This window comes from Canis lupus, chromosome 26, assembly GCF_048164855.1.
Source record: "Canis lupus baileyi chromosome 26, mCanLup2.hap1, whole genome shotgun sequence".
Classification (NCBI taxonomy): domain Eukaryota; kingdom Metazoa; phylum Chordata; class Mammalia; order Carnivora; family Canidae; genus Canis; species Canis lupus.
The window spans coordinates 3,227,869-3,247,161 of record NC_132863.1 but is presented as its reverse complement, the minus strand read 5'-3'; the positions used below and the strand labels follow the sequence as shown (position 1 = coordinate 3,247,161).

Sequence of the window (19,293 nt, the reverse complement as noted above, 5' to 3'; positions counted from 1 at the left end):
TAGTCATCTACTATATACTAGAGAGCACTCAGTTCTGGAGGGAATAAAGACAGAGACAACATGGTTCCTATCCTGGAGCAGCAGCTCAAGAGATAAGACAGGTACCACAAATAAATACAGCATCTAAAGGAAGTGTGCTCTGCATTTATCTGTCACATGAAGAAATGCTATAGTATTTACATCCTGGTAGAGCTTTGTCCCAGATCTGAAAACTCTCCAGAGGGAGGAAAAGCTGATGATTTCAGAATGCCTGGATGTTAGAATGTGGAAAGTATCCAATTCAAATAACGTTATCAGTTTTAACATAATGAGCACAGTCTGTGGTAAATCAGCCTCGACTTTTCAAAATGCTTTCCATACAGGGAGCATGACCAAAGTCTATACCCTGCATAGTTCATTTCATCTGGGCTCATCGAGCACACATTTGTGTAGAAAGCTAAAGTTGACTCTACTATAAAAAAAAAATCCATCTTTGTTTCTCTGCGTTGGCTTTGAAAGCGGCAAAGCTGTTGACTAAACATGTGTTTAGACAAATATACTTCACCACCTCCAAGGGACAGAAGAGAAAACTATTCTGTGATTTTCGGGGGTAGGGGATTATCCGAATTACTCCTTCTTAAGATTTAACCAGCAATTAAAATGACCATTTGGGCCAGATAATGGAGGTCAAATTGATATATGGATATTAATTGATATTGACATTCTCCTGTAACTGCTAAAGTGGGTTGAATCAAAAGAGAAATGGATCTGTGCTGTGCATAGTCTCATTTCCTGAGGGCAAAGACAGAGAAGTCTTAGTTTGGGATACCACTGGCACAACCACTAAGTAAAGAACTTGAGTACAGATTGTTTACTTGGAACATGATCCCAGGAAACAGGGTGAGAGCCACAAGGGAGAAAGAAGGGGGATCCCTGGGTGGCGCAGTGGTTTAGTACCTGCCTTTGGCCCAGGGCGCAATCCTGGAGATCCGGGATCGAATCCCACGTCGGGCTCCCGGTGCATGGAGCCTGCTTCTCCCTCTGCCTGTGTCTCTGCCTCTCTCTCTCTCTCACTGTGTGCCTATCATAAGTAAAATAAAAATTAAAAAAAAAAAGAAAGAGAGAGAAAGGGAGGAGAGCCACAAAGGGTGGGTTACTTCTCAGGCTACCAGTGGATGACTGGAGCCTAACCTACAGGGCACCCAGCGAGAAAGCATGTGGAACCCAATCCCGGACTGTCCCACAAGGGGAAGGGAACCTGGGCCATTTTCCTACCAACTCCTGTACTTCATGGATTAAGGGCTTCTTCTGGGGGTGTAAACACTCAAGCTCTCTGAGCGATTGATCCACTGGGGCATGCATTCCTCTGTTCAGAGAAGGCCCTTTCACAGACAAAGCATTCAATGCCAGGGAAACTTTCTGCAGATGACCTCAGGAGGGCCAGGAGGATATGGGCAGGGCATGAACAGCATCACACACAACACACTTCACTGAAGCAGAAGTGGGGGAGGGGAAGAGCAAGAAGGTGAACACTTGTTTACACAGCTCCAAATGAGAGCCCTAGTCATGGAAACGTCTAACCATAAGATAGCAAGAGGCTGCTTCTTGGACAACCATAGTTCTCCCTGGTGTTTTCCATTTGTCATACAATCATACTCTAGCCTGGAGAAACAGGCTCCCACCAGGGCCAGAGACTGCAGCTGTCCAGTGGGCTTATTGTAAAAGCAGAAGAAAGCTGTCATGAGCTCTGGGAGGTTCCACTACAAAGGCTTTGCAAATGTCCCATGTGGGCCATGCGGTTCCTCATGGGAGCCCATCTTCCTAATAGCCTGGGGAGCTAGGTGGATAGACTGTGATCATAAAGAACCAGGAAGTGTACTAAATGCATTTACTGCTTCATGTCTGTAGCATGCTTAACATCCTAATGTCTCTATCATTGTACAAAACCATTTTATATGTTCAATTCAATGAAGCCACACTCTTACTTTAACTCATGCCTTAAATCATTGATTCCCAAAGTGTGATCCCTAGACTGGCAGCATCAACTGTACCTAGAAATTCATTAGCAATACAACATCTCAGAATCTGCCTGCTTGTTCAGAAACCCTTGCAGTAGATCTCAGGAATCTGGGTTTTAACAACTCCTCCAGGAGATCCTGAGGTGCACTAAGGAGCAAGAACCTCCTGGCGACTGACTCCACTTGGAGAACCTCTGCCGCCATGTCTTATCTGCCCTTATTCTCAGTTTTATATGTATATATATTTTACCTTATTCCTTCATTTTATTTTTTTCTTACTCCTCAGGGTTTTTTTTAATAAATTTATTTTTTATTGGTGTTCAATTTACCAACATACAGAATAACACCCAGTGCTCATCCCGTCAAGTGTCCCCCTCAGTGCCCGTCACCCACTCACCCCCACCCCCCGCCCTCCTCCCCTTCCACCACCCCTAGTTCGTTTCCCAGAGTTAACTCCTCAGGTTTTGAGAGAGAGAATGAGAGTGGGAAGAGAGAAAGAGAGAGAGGGAGACAGAAGAATCTCAAGCAGACACCCCACTGAGCACAGAGCCCAACTCGGGGCTGGATCTCACAACCATAAGATCATGACCTGAAACCAAGAGTTCACTTAACCAACTGAGCTGCCCCCTCCTTATACAGTATCAGGTTAATAACACCTTTCCAGAAGGAGGGGAGATTCCCTTGATTCTATTGACACATCTCAAATTTTTACAAAACATGCAAATAGCAAATGCACAGAAACACAGGCACTCGGGATGTCCTACATCTGACTGTCACAACAGGTAAAGCTTTTGAAACCGCCTTTCCCTCTGGGTCTGTTTCTTGTAGGATGATATTTTCTCTTCTCTTTGGACCAATCTTGACCTCAGGAGACTAGTTGAGAAAAGTCGTTCTTCACGTAGAATGGCACGGAAACCAAGGAAGTTCAACAACATGCTCAGCACAGTGAAGAAGGAGCTGGTGACAGGGTTGCAGGGCATACATCCCACTTTCCTTCCCCACCAGCCACAATCTACTGACTCTGCATTCTCCTGCTCACCCTCCTGCGTGCCTCTCAGGACATAGCCATCTTACCCTTGGGTGTCTTTGTCTATACAACTGCTCCTAAGAGCAAACCCAATGCTGCTTCTGCTGTTCTAGTTCAACTGAATGCCCCATTGTCTGTTCTGATTGGAGGGAATCCTGACCCCTGGCACCCACAAAAGGAGCAATGTTCATCTCCAGCATGGCCCCTTCTGATAAGATTTTTAAGAATAAAATCTACTAAACAGATGTTGCAGGTTGGGTTCCATGGCAAGCAGACACTGAAATGGAAACTAGCAGGATGTTTAATCAGGGAATGAGATCTCCAGCTGGGAGAGCAAAGGGAAGGAAGCAGATCAGGAGAGGGAGGCCCAAAGAAAGACTTAGCCAATCCTATGGGGAGTTCTGGAGCTGCGCTGGACTTTAGGGCAGTTCCTACTTGAGGCAAGGAAACTGAGCCTTGATCTCAGTTGAACAGGCTCTGGGTAGGAGATGCCTGTGGGAATTCTTCAGCCACCTGGACGTAAGGCCTTCAGCCTTGAAAGGGAGTCCCTGAGACATATCCCAATGTCCAACATGCTGGAAGTTTGCCTTGTCTGTTGACTTTGGGACTGACCCTCACAGAGGAAGGACCCTGGACTACCTTGATCTCCATTTACTATTTTGGATGAGCTATTGGAAAATCATCTGCTTTTCTATTCTTATTAAAAAAAAAAAAATCAGCCAAAAAGTAAAAACTTCATTTTCCCTAGTTTTTTTTTTTAAAAAGCACAAATATGGATATGTGCCTTTTGTTATTACAATCACCTTCCCCACAAAAGGATTTATTTCCTAGGACACTCATTTTCTCCCTCGATAATCAAATAGAGAATAATTTCCCATTTCCCTACCCCACTCTGTCCCTAAAGTAATGCTTCAAACATAAAGCATACATTCTGGATAATTTCATGCCACATCCAAAGTTTACCTGTGATGGGCTTGAGGGATGACTCAACCATTTAGGAGTCTTACGATAAACCTGAGAAGTTTAATCCATTCATAACACCAAACTGAAAACAGTGCAAGTGTCCATCACAGATGAAAGGATAAACTGTGGGACATCAAAACAATGGAATACTACTTAGCAATGAAACAGGTTGAACTTTTGATACATCTAGTAACATGGATGAACCTCAGAAACATTATGCTTAGTGAAAGAAATCAGGTTCAAAAGACAATGTGCTGTATGATTCAATTTATATAAAGTTCTAAAACAATTAAAATTAAACTATGGTAAAAAAGGAAAGCACAACAAAACCAATTAAGAAGGGCAGGAGATAATTTTCTGGGGTAATAGAAATGTTTTATCATGACAAGGACTTAGATCTCAGAGGTGTCCACATTTATCAAAATTCAGTGAATCGTAAATAAAAAGTGAGTGCATTTTACTATATATAACTTTTTACCTTAAAAACTGCAAACATTTATTGAACCCTAGTTGATAATAAAAGGCATACTGCCGTGTTCAGATGTGAAATGCATGAATGTGTAAAACTTACTTTAGAATCTACCAGAAACAATGAGGGATGGGTAGAATGGTGAGAACATGAGAACATAAGTAAAGGGAAATGTTAATGATTATAGAATCTGGGTGTTTTTTTAATTAAAGATGTATTCATGTATTAGAGAGAGAGAGGGAAGGGTAGGAGAGGACCGAGAGAGAAAGAATTCCAAGCAGACTCCCCAACAAACTCAGAGCCCAAAGAAGAACTCGATCTCACGGCCCATGGGATTCTGATCTGAGGTGAAACCAAGAGTCAGGCACTAAGCTGACTGAGCCGTCCAGGCACCCCTGAGTGGCTGCTGTTCAGTGAACAAAGCATCTGACTTTTTATGTGTTTGAGATTCTTCATTATGTAATCCTGAGGGAAACCATTAAAAATTTATTTAGCTCTTTCCCATTCCTGAACTCACCCTCCCCTCGTGGTGACCCCAACTCCTAAGCCATGATGGCAAATATTAATTTCTTGGGAATACCTGACTGGCTTAGTCGGAGGAGCTTGTGGCTCTTGATCTCAAGGTCATAAGCTGGCACCCCACGTTGGGTATAGAGATTACTAAAAAATAAACTTTAAAAAGTTAATTTCTTATACACAGGGGTCTTTGGAGACCTTTACACGAGCAAGAGGAGAATTTTGAGAATATTTTGTAAGAATATACTTAAGTAGCACTGTTTGGTTTGTACCAGAACCAAGTTTTGCATCTATTTAGGATGTACTGGGTTATTCTTCAAACTCAATTATTTTGAGTCCTGGTGCAAATAGGGAGGCTCTTCAGAACCTGTGGGCATGTACAGAGTATGCATCACTCTGCCTCTAATGATGAGAATGCTTAGTGGAGCAAGCTCGTGGACTATTATTAAAAGAAAATAATTCTTATTTATTATGGATTGAATATCTCTTTCTCCCCAAATTCACCCTAGCTCTCAAGGGGATGGCATTTGCAGGTGGGGACTTTGGGAGATAATTAGGTTTAGATGAGGTCCTGAGGATGGAGCTCTCACGATGGAATTAGCATCCTTAAAAGAAGAGAGCTTTCTCTCGCTCTCTCTCTCTCTCTGTCTCTCTCTCTTTCTATCTCTGCCATGTGAGGACTCAAGCCAGGATGACTGCCTTAATCAAACACAGAATCTGCCAGAACCTTGACCTTAGATTTTCTAGCCTCAAGAACTGTGAGAAACAGACGTCTGATATTTTGTTACAGCAGCCCAAGCAGACTAATATATCATTGTTCTGAATTAACTTCCAAGATTCAGGCTGATTCTAAACACCAGCTTTCACTAAGTGGCTTTAAAATCTCTTACTATTTAGCCCCATTGGTAAGTCATTCAAAATCTCCATTCTTTGTTTCTATAAGGTGGCGGTGTGAACACATGTCCCGAAGTGGCATCCACCATGGACAGGCTAGGGCCCAGGGGTAAAGAGAGGGGAGGGACAGAAGAGGTCCAGTATCATGGAGGTGATGCTAGTTGTGTTGATTGCCAGAAATGCCATAACAGTAAATTCCAAAAGTTGCTGGCTGTAGCCAGTGATTAAGGAAGGCCATGACTAAGAGAGCCTTAGACACAGGTTGACATAAGTGAGAAGGAGTCGAGGCGGCATGGTGGGGACAGTGTCCCTGAAAAGCTTGGTGGGGAATAGTGAAGGATATGCTGAGAGTAAAGACTGCCAGTATGTATTGAGCTCTTACTTGGTGCCAAGCACTACTCCACAAACTTTCCACTGAATTGTGAAAGTGTGAGAAAAACCCTATGAAGTGGGAGTGATTATCAGCTCCCAGACAGACAAAAACCTGAGACCCTTAGAGGTGAGAAGTACCCAGTGGCATGTAGCCACCCTGTGAGCTGAGTGGAGCTCTACTAACTCTAGCCCTCTTGGCCAAGCTCAGCTTCTGGTCTTGCTCTGCAATACAAGTGGGGGCTACTGAATAGAGGCGCTGGGAAGATTCAGTGTGATGCAGTAATGGATGTGAACATGTTTTAGAAAATGAAAATCACTCCACAAACATCAGAAACTGTTGTTGTTATATTTCTCATCTGTTCTGGAGAAGAGAGGGTGCTCTTTCATCAGCTGAGAGTGGCCTGGGCCATGACACCGTGGAAGTTCCTCTATACCAAAGGGTAATCGTTGGCTGTTGGTCACACAGTGTAGTTAAAAAAGCCTCAGACCTTTTGCCAGTGTGAGTAGTGGTTTCACAGGCAGATGGCCCTGACAATGAAATGCTCACAGGATCTATAAGAAACACCTCCCTGCAAAAAGGTCCTCTCCACACCCCCAACCCCTCCCACCCCCCCGCACCACCACCACCCCTGCCCTGAGGATTCTCTTGCCCTATTTGTTCCCTCAGCTACAGGAAGCTCCCAACCATGATGCTTCATAACCTTGCCCATCTTTCGAGCAAGCCCACAGGTGCTGTGCTTGGGTAATCTGATGGGCACCTCTCCCTTTTGATGGCAGCAGCTGCCTCTCCCACGTGGCTCGCTTGTCCTCATCTAGAATGTGGGTTGGTGTGAGTAAGGACAAGGGACAACAGTGGCTGTTTGGGGCACACCTGCTTCAGATCTTGTTTACAGACCTCCTCATCCCCCACCCCCTACCAGGGACCAGGAGCCCTCTGTGTATTCAGCAGATGTTTTGCCGATGCTGTTTTTTACAGGCACAGCGTTTTTCTTTCTTTTTTTTTTTTTTTAAGGACTTGCAAACAGCTGTCCAATGGGCTACTTGCTTCTAAGAACACATTTCTTCTGCAAACAACAGCTTGAATCTGGAATAGCCTTCAGATCTGATACCCTTCCTTGGTGTCCCATCCCCAGTTTTTTGCTTGCCAAAAGTTTCCCCAGCCGAACACCAGAGAAAGTAAAGGCAAGGATGTGATTTTGACAGTGACCAAAGTCTGCAGCCTCCTGCAATTCAGCAGTAACCTTTGGGAAGCCCCAGCTAACCCAGCATGGGTAGCCTCTGCCTTCCCCTTTACATGGTGGTCCTGGTACCTTAGAGGATCGTCCTTGCCACTGAAGGAAACTGAAAGAAATTCTGGGAAACTTGAATCACCTCAACTTGACATTTTTGTCTTATATTTAGAGTTGTCTATTTTACCCACAAAAACTGCCTATCTCAAAAAAAAAAAAAACTGCCTATCTCTAAGGCTTCGATGTGAACGTGCTTCATCTGTGATCACAGAGGTCCATAGAATACGGGGACACAGAAGACACAGATAGGGAATATTTCAGAAGGGAAGGAATGTAAAGAGAGTGAAAAGGTGTATAGGGATGATGGTGAGGGGCTCCAAACCATCACTCCTCTTAAATTATCCTTTGAAATGACCACAATTTTTCTCCTGTACCATGAACAAGCCTTCCCCCCATTCCCTCTTTGGAGTCCTTGTTGCTTCTTTTCATCACTACCTATTTTACACCGACCCAGAGACCCCATGCTCTCTACTTAGGGTCAGTGGACCCAGGAGGCTGGGCTATATCTAGGTGCTGGCTTGACAGTTTACTGGAGACAATTAATTCAGCCCCAAAGGCCTTCTATTACTTGTGTGAATGCTATCATCGGCCAATCTGAAATGGCCATTATGAGAAAAATATGAGTGAGCTTACGATCCTCCATCCTCAGCACTGAAAAACCAACTCCAAAATCATGCTCTCTATATGGGATGTCTATAGATTGTTGAATATATCTTGAATATATATTGTTGCCTGGGGTACAACAGACAGAACAAAATTGCTGTCTCCTTTTTACCAGGTGAAATGAACAGAGCATTAGACTTTGAATCAGGACATGTGGGTTTGAGTTCCAGCTTTGCTAGTGTCCAATGTCTTGGGAAAGTTACTGACTTTTCCTCTTTAACCACCTCAAAAATTATAGACCTAATCATAACAACCAGCACAAATGCCGCCTATGCAATTTAGTTGGGGGTTAGGTGCCTGTGGTTCAGATGTAGAGATCGAGGGTAAAACGCTGAGGACTAGAAGAATGGGATCGTTAGGATCTGCTATTCTTAGGGGTAACCTTCCATAGTCACACCCCCAAGAAACCAAGGATTCATCTCACTACAGAAACCACCTATCACCAGCTCAAGGCACATACCTTCAAGCTGTCCTCTTCATCACAGTGCTCAACATGCTCCATTCTGAAACACAAAGGCACACACTCATGGCCTTGGCTGTGCACTGCTCTTTCAGCCTCGATCCCCCTCCTGTTTCCACCTGGCTGCCCTGCACTGCCGGCTGGTGCTCTGCACCGCATTCTCACCTTCTCCACTCAGAAGTGGCTCCACTCAGCAATGGCTCTTTTTCACTCCAGCTCTGCTGTTTGGGGTGACAGTTCTCCTGATTCAACACATCTGTGGTGGTTTATGCTGTGTCAACTTAGCTAACCTGGGAAAAAAATTTTCCAGAATCCCTATTTCTGTATTGTTCTGGGTTAGCACTGATCAAAAGAGGAATTAGTACAAGTTTTGGACTGCAGAAGCAAAGGTGTGACCATTACCCTCAAGGGATGGCCAAGTGGTTGGATACAATGATGGACAGAGGTAGAAGTACCTGATGGGAGTCAACCTGTCCTGGTTCTTCTCTGCTCTGCGTCTAGTTCATTTTCTTGACCCTCTGCCCTGCTGACCAAGAACTGAATTGGACATCAGTAGTGGTAGCTACACTGACGAAATAGCTTCCCATAGATCTACCTCCAAGCTCCCCCATCATGGTCCATCTTCTATGGTAGGTTGTGCTTGTCTTCTGAGATTGACTGGTTGGTGATACATACTACTCTGGTCTTCCAAAACCCACTTCCAAATCTTCACTCCTCCAACTATGGACAGTAGAAAAAAAAGTCCAATTCCTTTCATAAGTCTCTTCTCCCTTAACATTCACCATATCTTTTCTTCCTCCTCAATGCCACATCCTTGTGATACTCATAGTTCAGGCTTCCCAGGACCAGGAAATGGGAAACAAGTAAAGAACATCACAGGATCCCAGGTACCAAAGATCCTTTTATTCAGTTACACCATTTTTATAATAGAAAGCTTCATCTTATTTGTCTCAATTTTTTTTTTTTAATGTAAGAGTCCTTTCCCCAAACCAGCACAGACATTTCTCAGCACCTTCTTTTCTGAAACCTTCAGGGTGATCAACATGGCAAAACAAAGCTGATGGCTAAAGCCTAAATCAGGGACTCCCAGAAGGGGTTAATAATTTCTGACACCCCTGCAGGATCTCCATAAATGTCAAGCCATGTTGCAAAATTCTAAAATGATAATTACCATAACTTCACTCTAAACCTAAAAGGTTGGAAAAAGAGATGGCCAACAGGAAATGAAGCAAGAGGAGTTGCAAAGTCAAATGATCAAGAAGATACCTTCTTGCGAGGTTAGGAGGTGGGTTTTGAGAGGAGAGGTGGGGCTACTCTCTGGAAGTGTTGCTAGAAGTGACTCCCAGGGTCTGGGTGGCCAGCACCCAAGCTATCATGACTATAAATATAGTGTGTCAGGTGACAGATGGGCTCCAACAACTCCTTGGTGACGTTACCTGGTGCCTGCAGAGGGACCTTGAGGAGCAAGGATCAGCAAACAGGAAGGAATTAAAATGTCTCCTACCAGCAGTGAAGATAAGCCTTTTATAGGGGCAGGCTGAGCAAGATTAAAAAAAAAAAAAAAAAAAAAAAAAAAAGTTTGCCCCAGAAGAACAAAGAAGTCATTCTTTTTCTTATGTGGTGGGGTGGGAGTGGGGGTAGGGGCAGAGTGAGGAAACTTCTACTCAAAGCCATTCAGGAAACTGAGGCAGCCTTTGAAACTCCCATTTTGAATTTAACCACCAACGTTTGTCCCAATTCCTGCTTGGTGTGCCAGCTGGGAGACAGGGGAACCCCAAAGTAGGCCTCTGTGGAGTGTAGGATAGAGCCACCTGTCTCCTGGGGAGCTGACAGCAGATGCTGGGTTGGGGGTGAACAAGGCTCTGAACCCAGAGGAGACACCTAGGTAAGGAAAGGGAGCCCAGCCCAGCAGGGGATGACATAAAAGAGGTGCAAAGAGGTGTCTGGGGAAACAAGCAAGAGTTTGGCTTGCCCAGCGCACAGAGGAGAGTGATCAGAGAGGACACAGATCTAGAAGGCAGGGCCACCCAGTAAAGAATTCACAGGTCTTGTTAAAGAAGCCAGACTTTGGTCCTCAGGGCACTGGGCTCTGTCCAGGGACCATTTGCATCATTTCCATGATCTGGTAGGTTTCAGGAGGCCAGATTGTTTGGAAGCAATACCACAATTATCTCATTCCCAAGTTTTAAAGCACTAAATTAGGGGTGCCTGGGGAGCTCAGTTGGTTAGGCATCTTCCTTCAGCTCAGATCATGATCCTAGGGTCCTAGGATCCAGCCCCATGTCAGGCTCTGCTCAGCAGGGAGTCTGCTTCTCCCTTTCCCCCTGCTCCTTCTCTCTCTCACTCTCAAATAAATAAATAAAAATTTTTTTAAAAAATTGTACCTGAACATCTTGAGGTTCACAGTGTCATTCTTGTTTGGAATTTGCTTGACAGCAGGGGTTCGGGGTTCAGTCCCCACAAAGGTATGGGAAGGCTCTCCCTGCCGGGAGCCATCTACGGGCCAACTATGGAAAGGGGAGTTCCGAATTCAAACACGGGAATGTTGGCATAAGTCAGAGTCCTGATGTGAGTTAGAGATTGTCTGGGAACTCCACGTTGGTGAAAAGGTAGGAAATTTCAGATAGAGGTGATTATAAAGCCATGCTGCACAATCACTAGAGTTCAAGCCCTTGAATCTGCTCTGGGACACAAACCACATGTCAGGTGCTCAGAGGCCACACGTGGGTGGCTGCAGGCTATGGTACTAGACAGGGCAGAAGTACAACATCCTCACAGACAGTTCTATTGACCATGCTGCCCTAGACACTGACATTTTACCCCATCATAAGCAATACTGGACACACAAGTGTTTGAAACCACCCTCCCACATCCCACATTGCCTTTTGTTTTTCACTAAGCAGAGGTTTAGGGTTGGAGAATTCTACAGAAATTCTTGTAATTGGCCAGGTTCATCCCTAGGCTTCCAATTACCTGGTTAACATATGTGTGTTAATGGTTTGTAGGTGTCTTACACGTTTGTATGTACATGTGTGCGTAGAAGCAGGGCTCTATTTCATGCTGCATCCTAGGCAGAACGAAACCATCTGTATTAAACCAGCTAAAAATGTTCTCACAGTCTCAGTGAGGAGACAGAAAGCACCTGCAGGCAGCACCTGGTATTGAATATGCTGATGACCCTCTTGGCACCTCTTGGGCATTGGCTTGCATCTGTTCTGAACACAGGAGAGCCATAGCTTGTGAATTCTATCGTTGATGTGTAGGGCACAAATATGGTTGAAAGTAACCCCTGAAAAATCTCTGAAATTACTCAGAAAGATGATGCCATATTGTATCTTGGTATGGGCAAACCTCCAGCATCCGTTTCTCCTCCAGCAGCAGAAAAAAAATGGCCATTTCCTTACACAAGCAGCTGGTGAAGTATTGGCTGGAGTTCCAGTATTCATTTGTGAGAACACAAGAATCTTACCAGTTGCTCATGCTCAGAGAAACAGGCAGGACCCAAACCAAGGGAGCAGAAGAGTTCACAGGCAGCCCTTCTCCCCCAGTGGGACGGCAGCTATGCACAAGTAGGACCTGCTGGCTGTCTCTTGACCTACAGAGTAGGATCCATGGGCATTAAGTGCACCTATGGGGTAGGCACCAGAGTGTTGCTGTGCCAGCTACCTGTGTATAAACATAATCACTCCATACCATACATCACTGCCTCCCAGAACCAAACTCCTGCCAGGCCACTGGGCCAGATTTCCCTAGTCTGCACTGCTGGGTGGTCCGCAAGGGCAACTTTGCAATGCAGAGGAAGCTCTGCCCTCTAATTCCTTCCTGCCTCCAGCCCCACCCCTTACCAGGTGGAGAGTGTCTCTTGGTGAGAAAGCAGGCAGTGCCTCTCACAGCCTCAAAACAAGATGATTCCCCTTATTTCAAATCACTGTGAATAGAAGTGTTAGCAAGTAGAGATTGCAGGGAGCAAGGAAAGTGGCAACAGGTAAGCATTTTTTGGACCAGGCATGTGGTTCTGAACACCTCTGTGTATGAGGACCCAGTCAAGCTATTTAATGAAAAGTTTCCTTTTCCTGATAGCATGAGGGAGAGTGAACCTCCAGAGTAAGATGATAGAGGACACAATCACTTCTGTGCTGATTTGTTGAAGGCTCAGGGGTCAATTAACAGAAGTAGGTCTACAGGGTTATATTATGTGATCCTAACAAATGTGGGATTACAAAAAAAAAAAAATCACTGTCTTAATGCTTTCTGTGTAATTTGAAGAGAAAGTACCAATGTCAAAGTATTTTCATATTTCCACCCAGATGTTTGCTGTCTAGGCTGGCTATTGAGGGCAGCTCAGGGGTTTAAACATGTTCTGTTTATCTTGCTTCCCTAATGTGTGTTTGAGTGGCCAGAAAACATTTGCTTGGATTTTTTTTTTTTAATATTCTGGAAATGATTTTGAGATTGGAATTACAAATGGCACGCACAGGCAGCCCGGGTGGCTCAGTGGTTTAGCACTGCCTTCAGCCCAGGGTGTGATCCTAGAGACTCAGGATCGAGTCCCACGTCAGGCTCCCTGTATGGAGCCTACTTCTCCATATACCTGTGTCTCTGCCACTCTCTCTCTCTCTGTCTCTCATGAATAAATAAATAAACAAATAAAATCTTTAAAAAGAAATGGCGTGCACACTCCCCACCACCTGAAGACATATTGGCCCCAGCCTCAAAAGACAGCTTCACCTGCCCTTTCCTGTCACAGAGAAAGAAGTGGAGATTATAGGTAGATTGTGCCTTGAAAGATAGCACTTAGGGGCACCTGGGTGGCTCAGTTGGTCAAGTGTCTGTCTTCAGACAGGTCATGATCCTGAGGTTCTGGGATCAAGCCCCACATCAGGCTCCCTACTCAGCTAAGAGACTGCTTCTCCCTCTCCCTGACCTCCTTTTGTGCTCTCGCTCTCTCTTTCTCTCTTTCAAATGAATAAAATCTTAAAAATAATAATACAATTTAAAGAAAGGTAGCACTTACAACTGCTCAGTGCTGTGATTCAAAATGTTATACAGGCTGTGCAACCAATAAAATTGTCCTTAAAAATAGCATGCTGAATTTGATATGATTTACCTTTTTATATGATAAAAGCTATATGTTTATATGTTAACCATAAAATTATCATAGGTGATTTTAGGATAAGCAAATGTTACCAATTTAAACTAGAATTAGTATACCAGCTAGTCATTAAACTAGTAGAATATCTCCTTTTTGAGTTTTACAGATTGAGGTCTGTGCCATACAAAGTTATTTGCGAGAATCCCTGGGTGGCTCAGTGGTTTAGCATCTGTCTTCCACCCAGGGCGTGATCCTGGAGTCCCGGGTTCAAGTCCTGCGTTGGGCTCCCTGCATGGAGCCTGCTTCTCCCTCTGCCTGTGTCTGCCTCTGTGTGTGTGTGTGTGTGTGTGTGTGTGTGTGTGTTTGTCTTTCATGAATAAATAAATAAAATCTAAAACAAAACAAAACAAAGTTATTTGAAAATAGGGCCAGTTATTTTTCTGAAGAAATCTTGAGAAACGTAGGAGTCATCCAAACTTCCCATTGTACAGAAGAGAAAAATGAGGCCCACAGAGGAGAATTAGTCAGCCATAGAGCAGTTCATCAGCAAAGCTGAGAAAAGTGTGGCATCTTCTCTTCTACGTCCACTAAGGCTTTTATTTTACTTTACTGCTTCTCTCCCTTTAAGAAGCTCAGAAATAAGTTGGAATTTCCAATTCACTTCTGAAGTGAAAGTACACAGAGAAGCTCTGTGGCATGGCTAACCATCAATAAATAAAATCTTAAATAAAATAAAATTAAATAACTTTTAAAAAATTGTAAAAGCTAACTGACATTCCAGCTCTTCAAACAGCATGTAGGCAAGCTGGCTGTCACTCGGCTTTTGTCAGCCTGACACGAGATGACCAGCACAGGTGAACCACTCTGGGGAGAGCCACCCAGTAGGCTCAAAGTACACATTTGCCAGTGCCCTCTGATAGAAGGGATCTAGACTGGCAGGGGTCAATGTTCCCAGGGTCCTCACCAACTCACCCTCACTGGTCACCTAAGGCCACCCAAACACATTTTGATCCAGATTTATTAACCACCACCACAACAACAAGCAGAATGGGCCATGGGGGAAAAGGTCATTTTGCCTCTGAACAGGAGAGGGGTGCCAGGGACTAACAGGGAAATGGGAAGAGAAATTATACCAGTGGTGACTAATAAGGCTGTGTGTATAAGTAACTCTTCAGCATGCTTGTAGAAGTCTAGTACCTACTGGTTCCTGGCATCGCCCACGTTCCCCCCGCGTGTATAAGAGGTGGCAGGGGGGTGTGACAGCAGCCCTGCCAAAGTCAGTACACCCAGCCTGTGGGCCAGCCCTGGGACAGAAGGGACCTGTGGACCCCCTGCACAGTAAGTAACAGGAGGCTAAGAGCACCTAAGGATTCAAGGGTGCCTTTTAGGGCAATCATTCCATCTTGCTGAACGTGTGCAGCCACCACACAAGGAAAGTGAACAGAAACTGCTGCTTGCTCTGCAGGTCAGAGAAGGTATGGAAATTTGCTAAGGTCATCTGGATAGTTGACAATAAAACAAGACAAGTCCCTAGCTTTCCCGTGTCCTTTTAGTGTTCTTTACACCATGACCACCATTTCTGAGGAGGAAGCCTTAACTGACAAGGAACTTGAGGTTTATCAGCTTACTTAATTCCTCTGTAGGCCAGAGTGCTTGGGGAATTTTGGCCAAACAAGCAAAGAACAAACAATCAACAGAATAACTCCATATCGGAGAGGCAGAGTTTTCTCCACTCTCACTGCCCTCTCAGTGACCATTCAGGTGGGCTCTGGGTACCACAGGCAACCTGCCTCCTTGGCTTTTGCTCTGCTCCTGTTTACCTGTTTTGTCAAGAAGGGGGCAGTGTGTCAGGGCCTTGCAGGGCATTAATAAAGATAAGAGAGGCCCTAGCTACAAAACAGAGTTTTCAAAAACTTTCCCCTGGTTTCCCTGGCTGCAGGGCTGCGTGCACAGACACACACAGCCACTGATGCAGGAACTGTTATTGCCATCCGATTATTGTCATTATAATGTCTATTCAACTGCCCCTTTGTAAGTTCCTAGAGGGCAGGGACCGTGTCTTAGGCCGCTTTTCATGAATTCATGCCTTCCTGCTTCCATTCACTCATCCTACAAACATTTATTGAGTGCAGCCCTCACTGTGCCCACACAGGGACGCAGACACAGAAAATACATTACATCCTGTGTGTCCTCCGCCGTACAGCCCTGCCCTGGCGGCCAGCCCTCATCCACCCTTCTGGGAATGGAGACCCAAATAGGGCACAGATGCACTATCTATATAGCAGCCCCGAGGCCATGGGGCAACTATGGGGTGACATCCTCCCCCAACATCCTTGCTCCATCCAAACTTCTATAATGTGCCCATATTTCTTTTATAATAAAAACAGCAATCTAATAAAGTCTATTTTTAACCCTGTTTTAAATCTAAAATTCTACTTTTTTCAGCCTTGGCTATCCATTCAGATCACTTGAGGAATGCTGAAATCCTGGCCACGCGTCCCCCATGCAATGAGTCTGATCTCTTGGCCTGGGCATTGGGAGTTTTCAAAGCCTCCAGGTGATTCTGATGTGCAGCCACAGTGAGTATCACCATTCAAACCCTAGAGAGGGGACAGAAAGCAGTAGGCTCATAAGCAGGGATTGCTCTTGGATTTGTTTCTCTGAAAACCAGCCATGTATTTGGACTCCAAGACCCTGACTCTTCCTGTCCTGATCCCACATTACTCACCTGCTCCTCCGTTCCTGAGATGTCACTGGGCTCCATGTCTGCCCACCTGCTCTTGCATCAGGATGCTCCCATTTGCCTGGGGACTCAGGACACACACTTCTGTGCTCTCTGGTCCAGCTAAGGCTCCAGGACTCTGGCCCAACATGGGGTCATCTGCTTCACAATATTCTCTGACTTCCAAAAACCTGCTCACCCCCACTGTGCAGATGTCAGGACCCTACTCCTCTCAGCCTGGAGCGAAAACCTCTTTTTTATCCCCCTCATTGTCAGATACATGCCACTCCCACTCCTGGTGGCAATAATGTCCTTTGAGAAAGGGGGATCCTGTTGAGGTATCAGCACATGCAGCCTTTTGGTGGTTTTGGGACATGCCAGGGGGCGTCCGTGGAGGGCCAATGATCCAAAGATCATTCCAGATGACAAATACCAGAGAATGCATCCTGGTATCATGTGGACAAAGATGACTCCTGGAATGTGCAAATCAAAACCACAATGAGATACCACTTCATATCCCCTAAGAGAGCCATAATCATTTTTAGAAAAAAGAATATAAGTTTTGGCAAAGAGGTGGAGAAACTATAACTTTTGTATGTGGCTGGTGGGAAAATAAAATGGTATAGCTGCTCTGGAGGGCAGTTTGGTGGCTCTTCAAAAATTTTAGCACAGAATTCTCATATGACTCAGCAATTTCACTCCAAGGTATATGCCCCCAAAACTGAAAACAGATACCCAAATACATGTACTGGCCCGTTCATAGCAGCATTATTCACCATAGCCAAAAGGTGAAAACAGTCCAGATGTCGGATGAATGGATACATTCATGAATGAATTTATATATATATATTTATATATATAGTGCATATATACATTTAACTGTTTAGTGAATAATACATATATGATAGTAAAATATATTAATTCAACAGGTTAATTCAACATTAAATTAAATCTAATATTAGATTACCTTACAAAGCGTAGAACATACACCAAACTTGAAACTGAAGGATGAGATTAAAAATATAAAGGAATTCCTCTTTCCTTGAGCCCCCAGTGGGGACCACCAATCTGTTAGACTGCTCCCACAATTGCTTCTCTTCCCCAAGATATTCCAGAAGTTAAAATCTGAAGAGATTTCCCATCCTCTATCTTTGCTTTCCTTTCTGCCTTCAGTGAAGATTTAGATTTAAGGACAAGATTTGTTGTGCTGCTGGTTTTAAAGCAACTGTTTTGTTTTCCAAATTTCCTCTAGAAAGACAGCGTGGGCATTTGGATTCCTTCAACTTGATCTGTGTGCTCTGAGTTTAGGACATGCCCATGAGCATAATGAAATAAAGGTGGGGATCTCTGGGTGCTAGAACATGAGTGTGGACACATATGTTTAAAGATCTCCAAACACAGAGCTATTTTCAACTCCATACTCTATGCTTCTTGGAGCCCCTGTGCATCTAACTTTTTGTTTACCCCTTATCAAACCCAGTCTCCTGGATAGATAAGAAGCATGTCCTGAAAGTCCAAGTGAGGGGTGGAGATAAGGCAGCTAGGTGGTGCTTGGCATCCAGGCCTGAGGTCGGACCGCTGGGGTGAGGGCTTGAAGGGTGAGTTTCAAGGACAGCATCACCATGAAGCTGATTTCTATGGTTACCATTGTGAAGACATACCAGAGACAGTTGTAGCCAACAGTATGATCTTCGAACAATGTGGGGGTAAAGGACACCACCCCCCCACTTATGACTCTGACTCCTCTAAAACTTAACAATTAATAGTCTCCTGTGACTGGAAGCCTTACTGATCACACAAACCATTGATTAATAATATTGTGCACATTGTGTGTATTATGCATTGTCTTCTTACAATAGAGTAAGCTAGAGACAAAAAATATATTAAGGAAATCATAAAGAAGAGAAAATACATTTATAGCCCCATACTGTTTTTATTTTTAAAAATCCACATATAAGTGTATCTTCACAGTTCAAATCATGTTGTCCAGGGATCAACTGTGTGTCTACATTGTGATATGTAGAAAACGAACATGGGGACATATTACTTCTGAGCAGGACAAGGCAGAGCAGGAGAAATCAATTCTGAAAAGATTATTTTGCTTGATTAAAAATTTTTGTTTACAAAATAAAATCCATGAACTGCTTTAATTATCTTCTTATGCTGTTACTCTAAAGCACAATGGGCAAGTTGACAAGGAAATCTATATATGTGGAGCCATATGAAGATGCCAATATCTGACTGCATTAGGCCTACAAAAGTGTAAAGTTCAAATAGTTCAACCTAGCCCTTAGGTAACATAAGCAGAAAACCTTTTACTGGGGTATAAAAAATATATTGAGGGTGTGGGTCTAATTTAAGAACAATTAACTGGGATGCCTGGGTGGCTCAATGGTTGGGGTCTGCCTTCAGCTCAGGTCGTGATCCTGGGGTCCTGGGATCGACTCCCACATCGGGCTCCCTGTATGGAGCCTGCTTCTCCCTCTCCCCGTGTCTCTGAATCTCTGTCTGTGTCTCTCTCATGAATAAATAAATAAAGTCTTCAAAAAAAAAAAAAAAGGAAACAACCAAGAAAGAAAATTAAATCGGCAATACTTACATTTGAATGAATACAGAAATTCCTCCTAAAAGAAGAAAAATCAAATAGGCAAGTAAGGCTTTTACACACAGTGATAATGTAATGTAATAGATGGACAGACGGAAAATCCATATCCCCTTTCAAAACTGTCCTCTTTCCGTAGAAGGACAAACCATCATCAAGAGTGTTGAGAAACTGATATGATGCAAAGAGAAGGTGTGGTGTCACTTGTCGGCGAGCAGACAGCAGAC

General features: G+C 44.2%; 1 long non-coding RNA gene across 3 annotated transcripts; it reads right to left on the bottom strand.

Annotated features, from left to right (window-relative positions):
• Positions 1-945: 945 nt before the first annotated feature.
• On the bottom strand, positions 946-19,049 carry LOC140617966 (uncharacterized). Of its 3 annotated transcripts, none has more exons than XR_012018115.1 (3): positions 17,432-18,079; positions 16,179-16,342; positions 946-1,060 (listed from the first exon to the last, which is right to left on the bottom strand). It is a non-coding gene; the product is annotated as an uncharacterized lncRNA (long non-coding RNA). The 3 variants fall into 3 exon arrangements; XR_012018116.1 differs by lacking the exon at positions 946-1,060 and adding an exon at positions 14,555-15,562; XR_012018114.1 differs by lacking the exon at positions 946-1,060 and having other exon boundaries at positions 15,842-16,342; positions 17,432-19,049.
• Between the last annotated feature and the right edge of the window lie 244 nt (positions 19,050-19,293).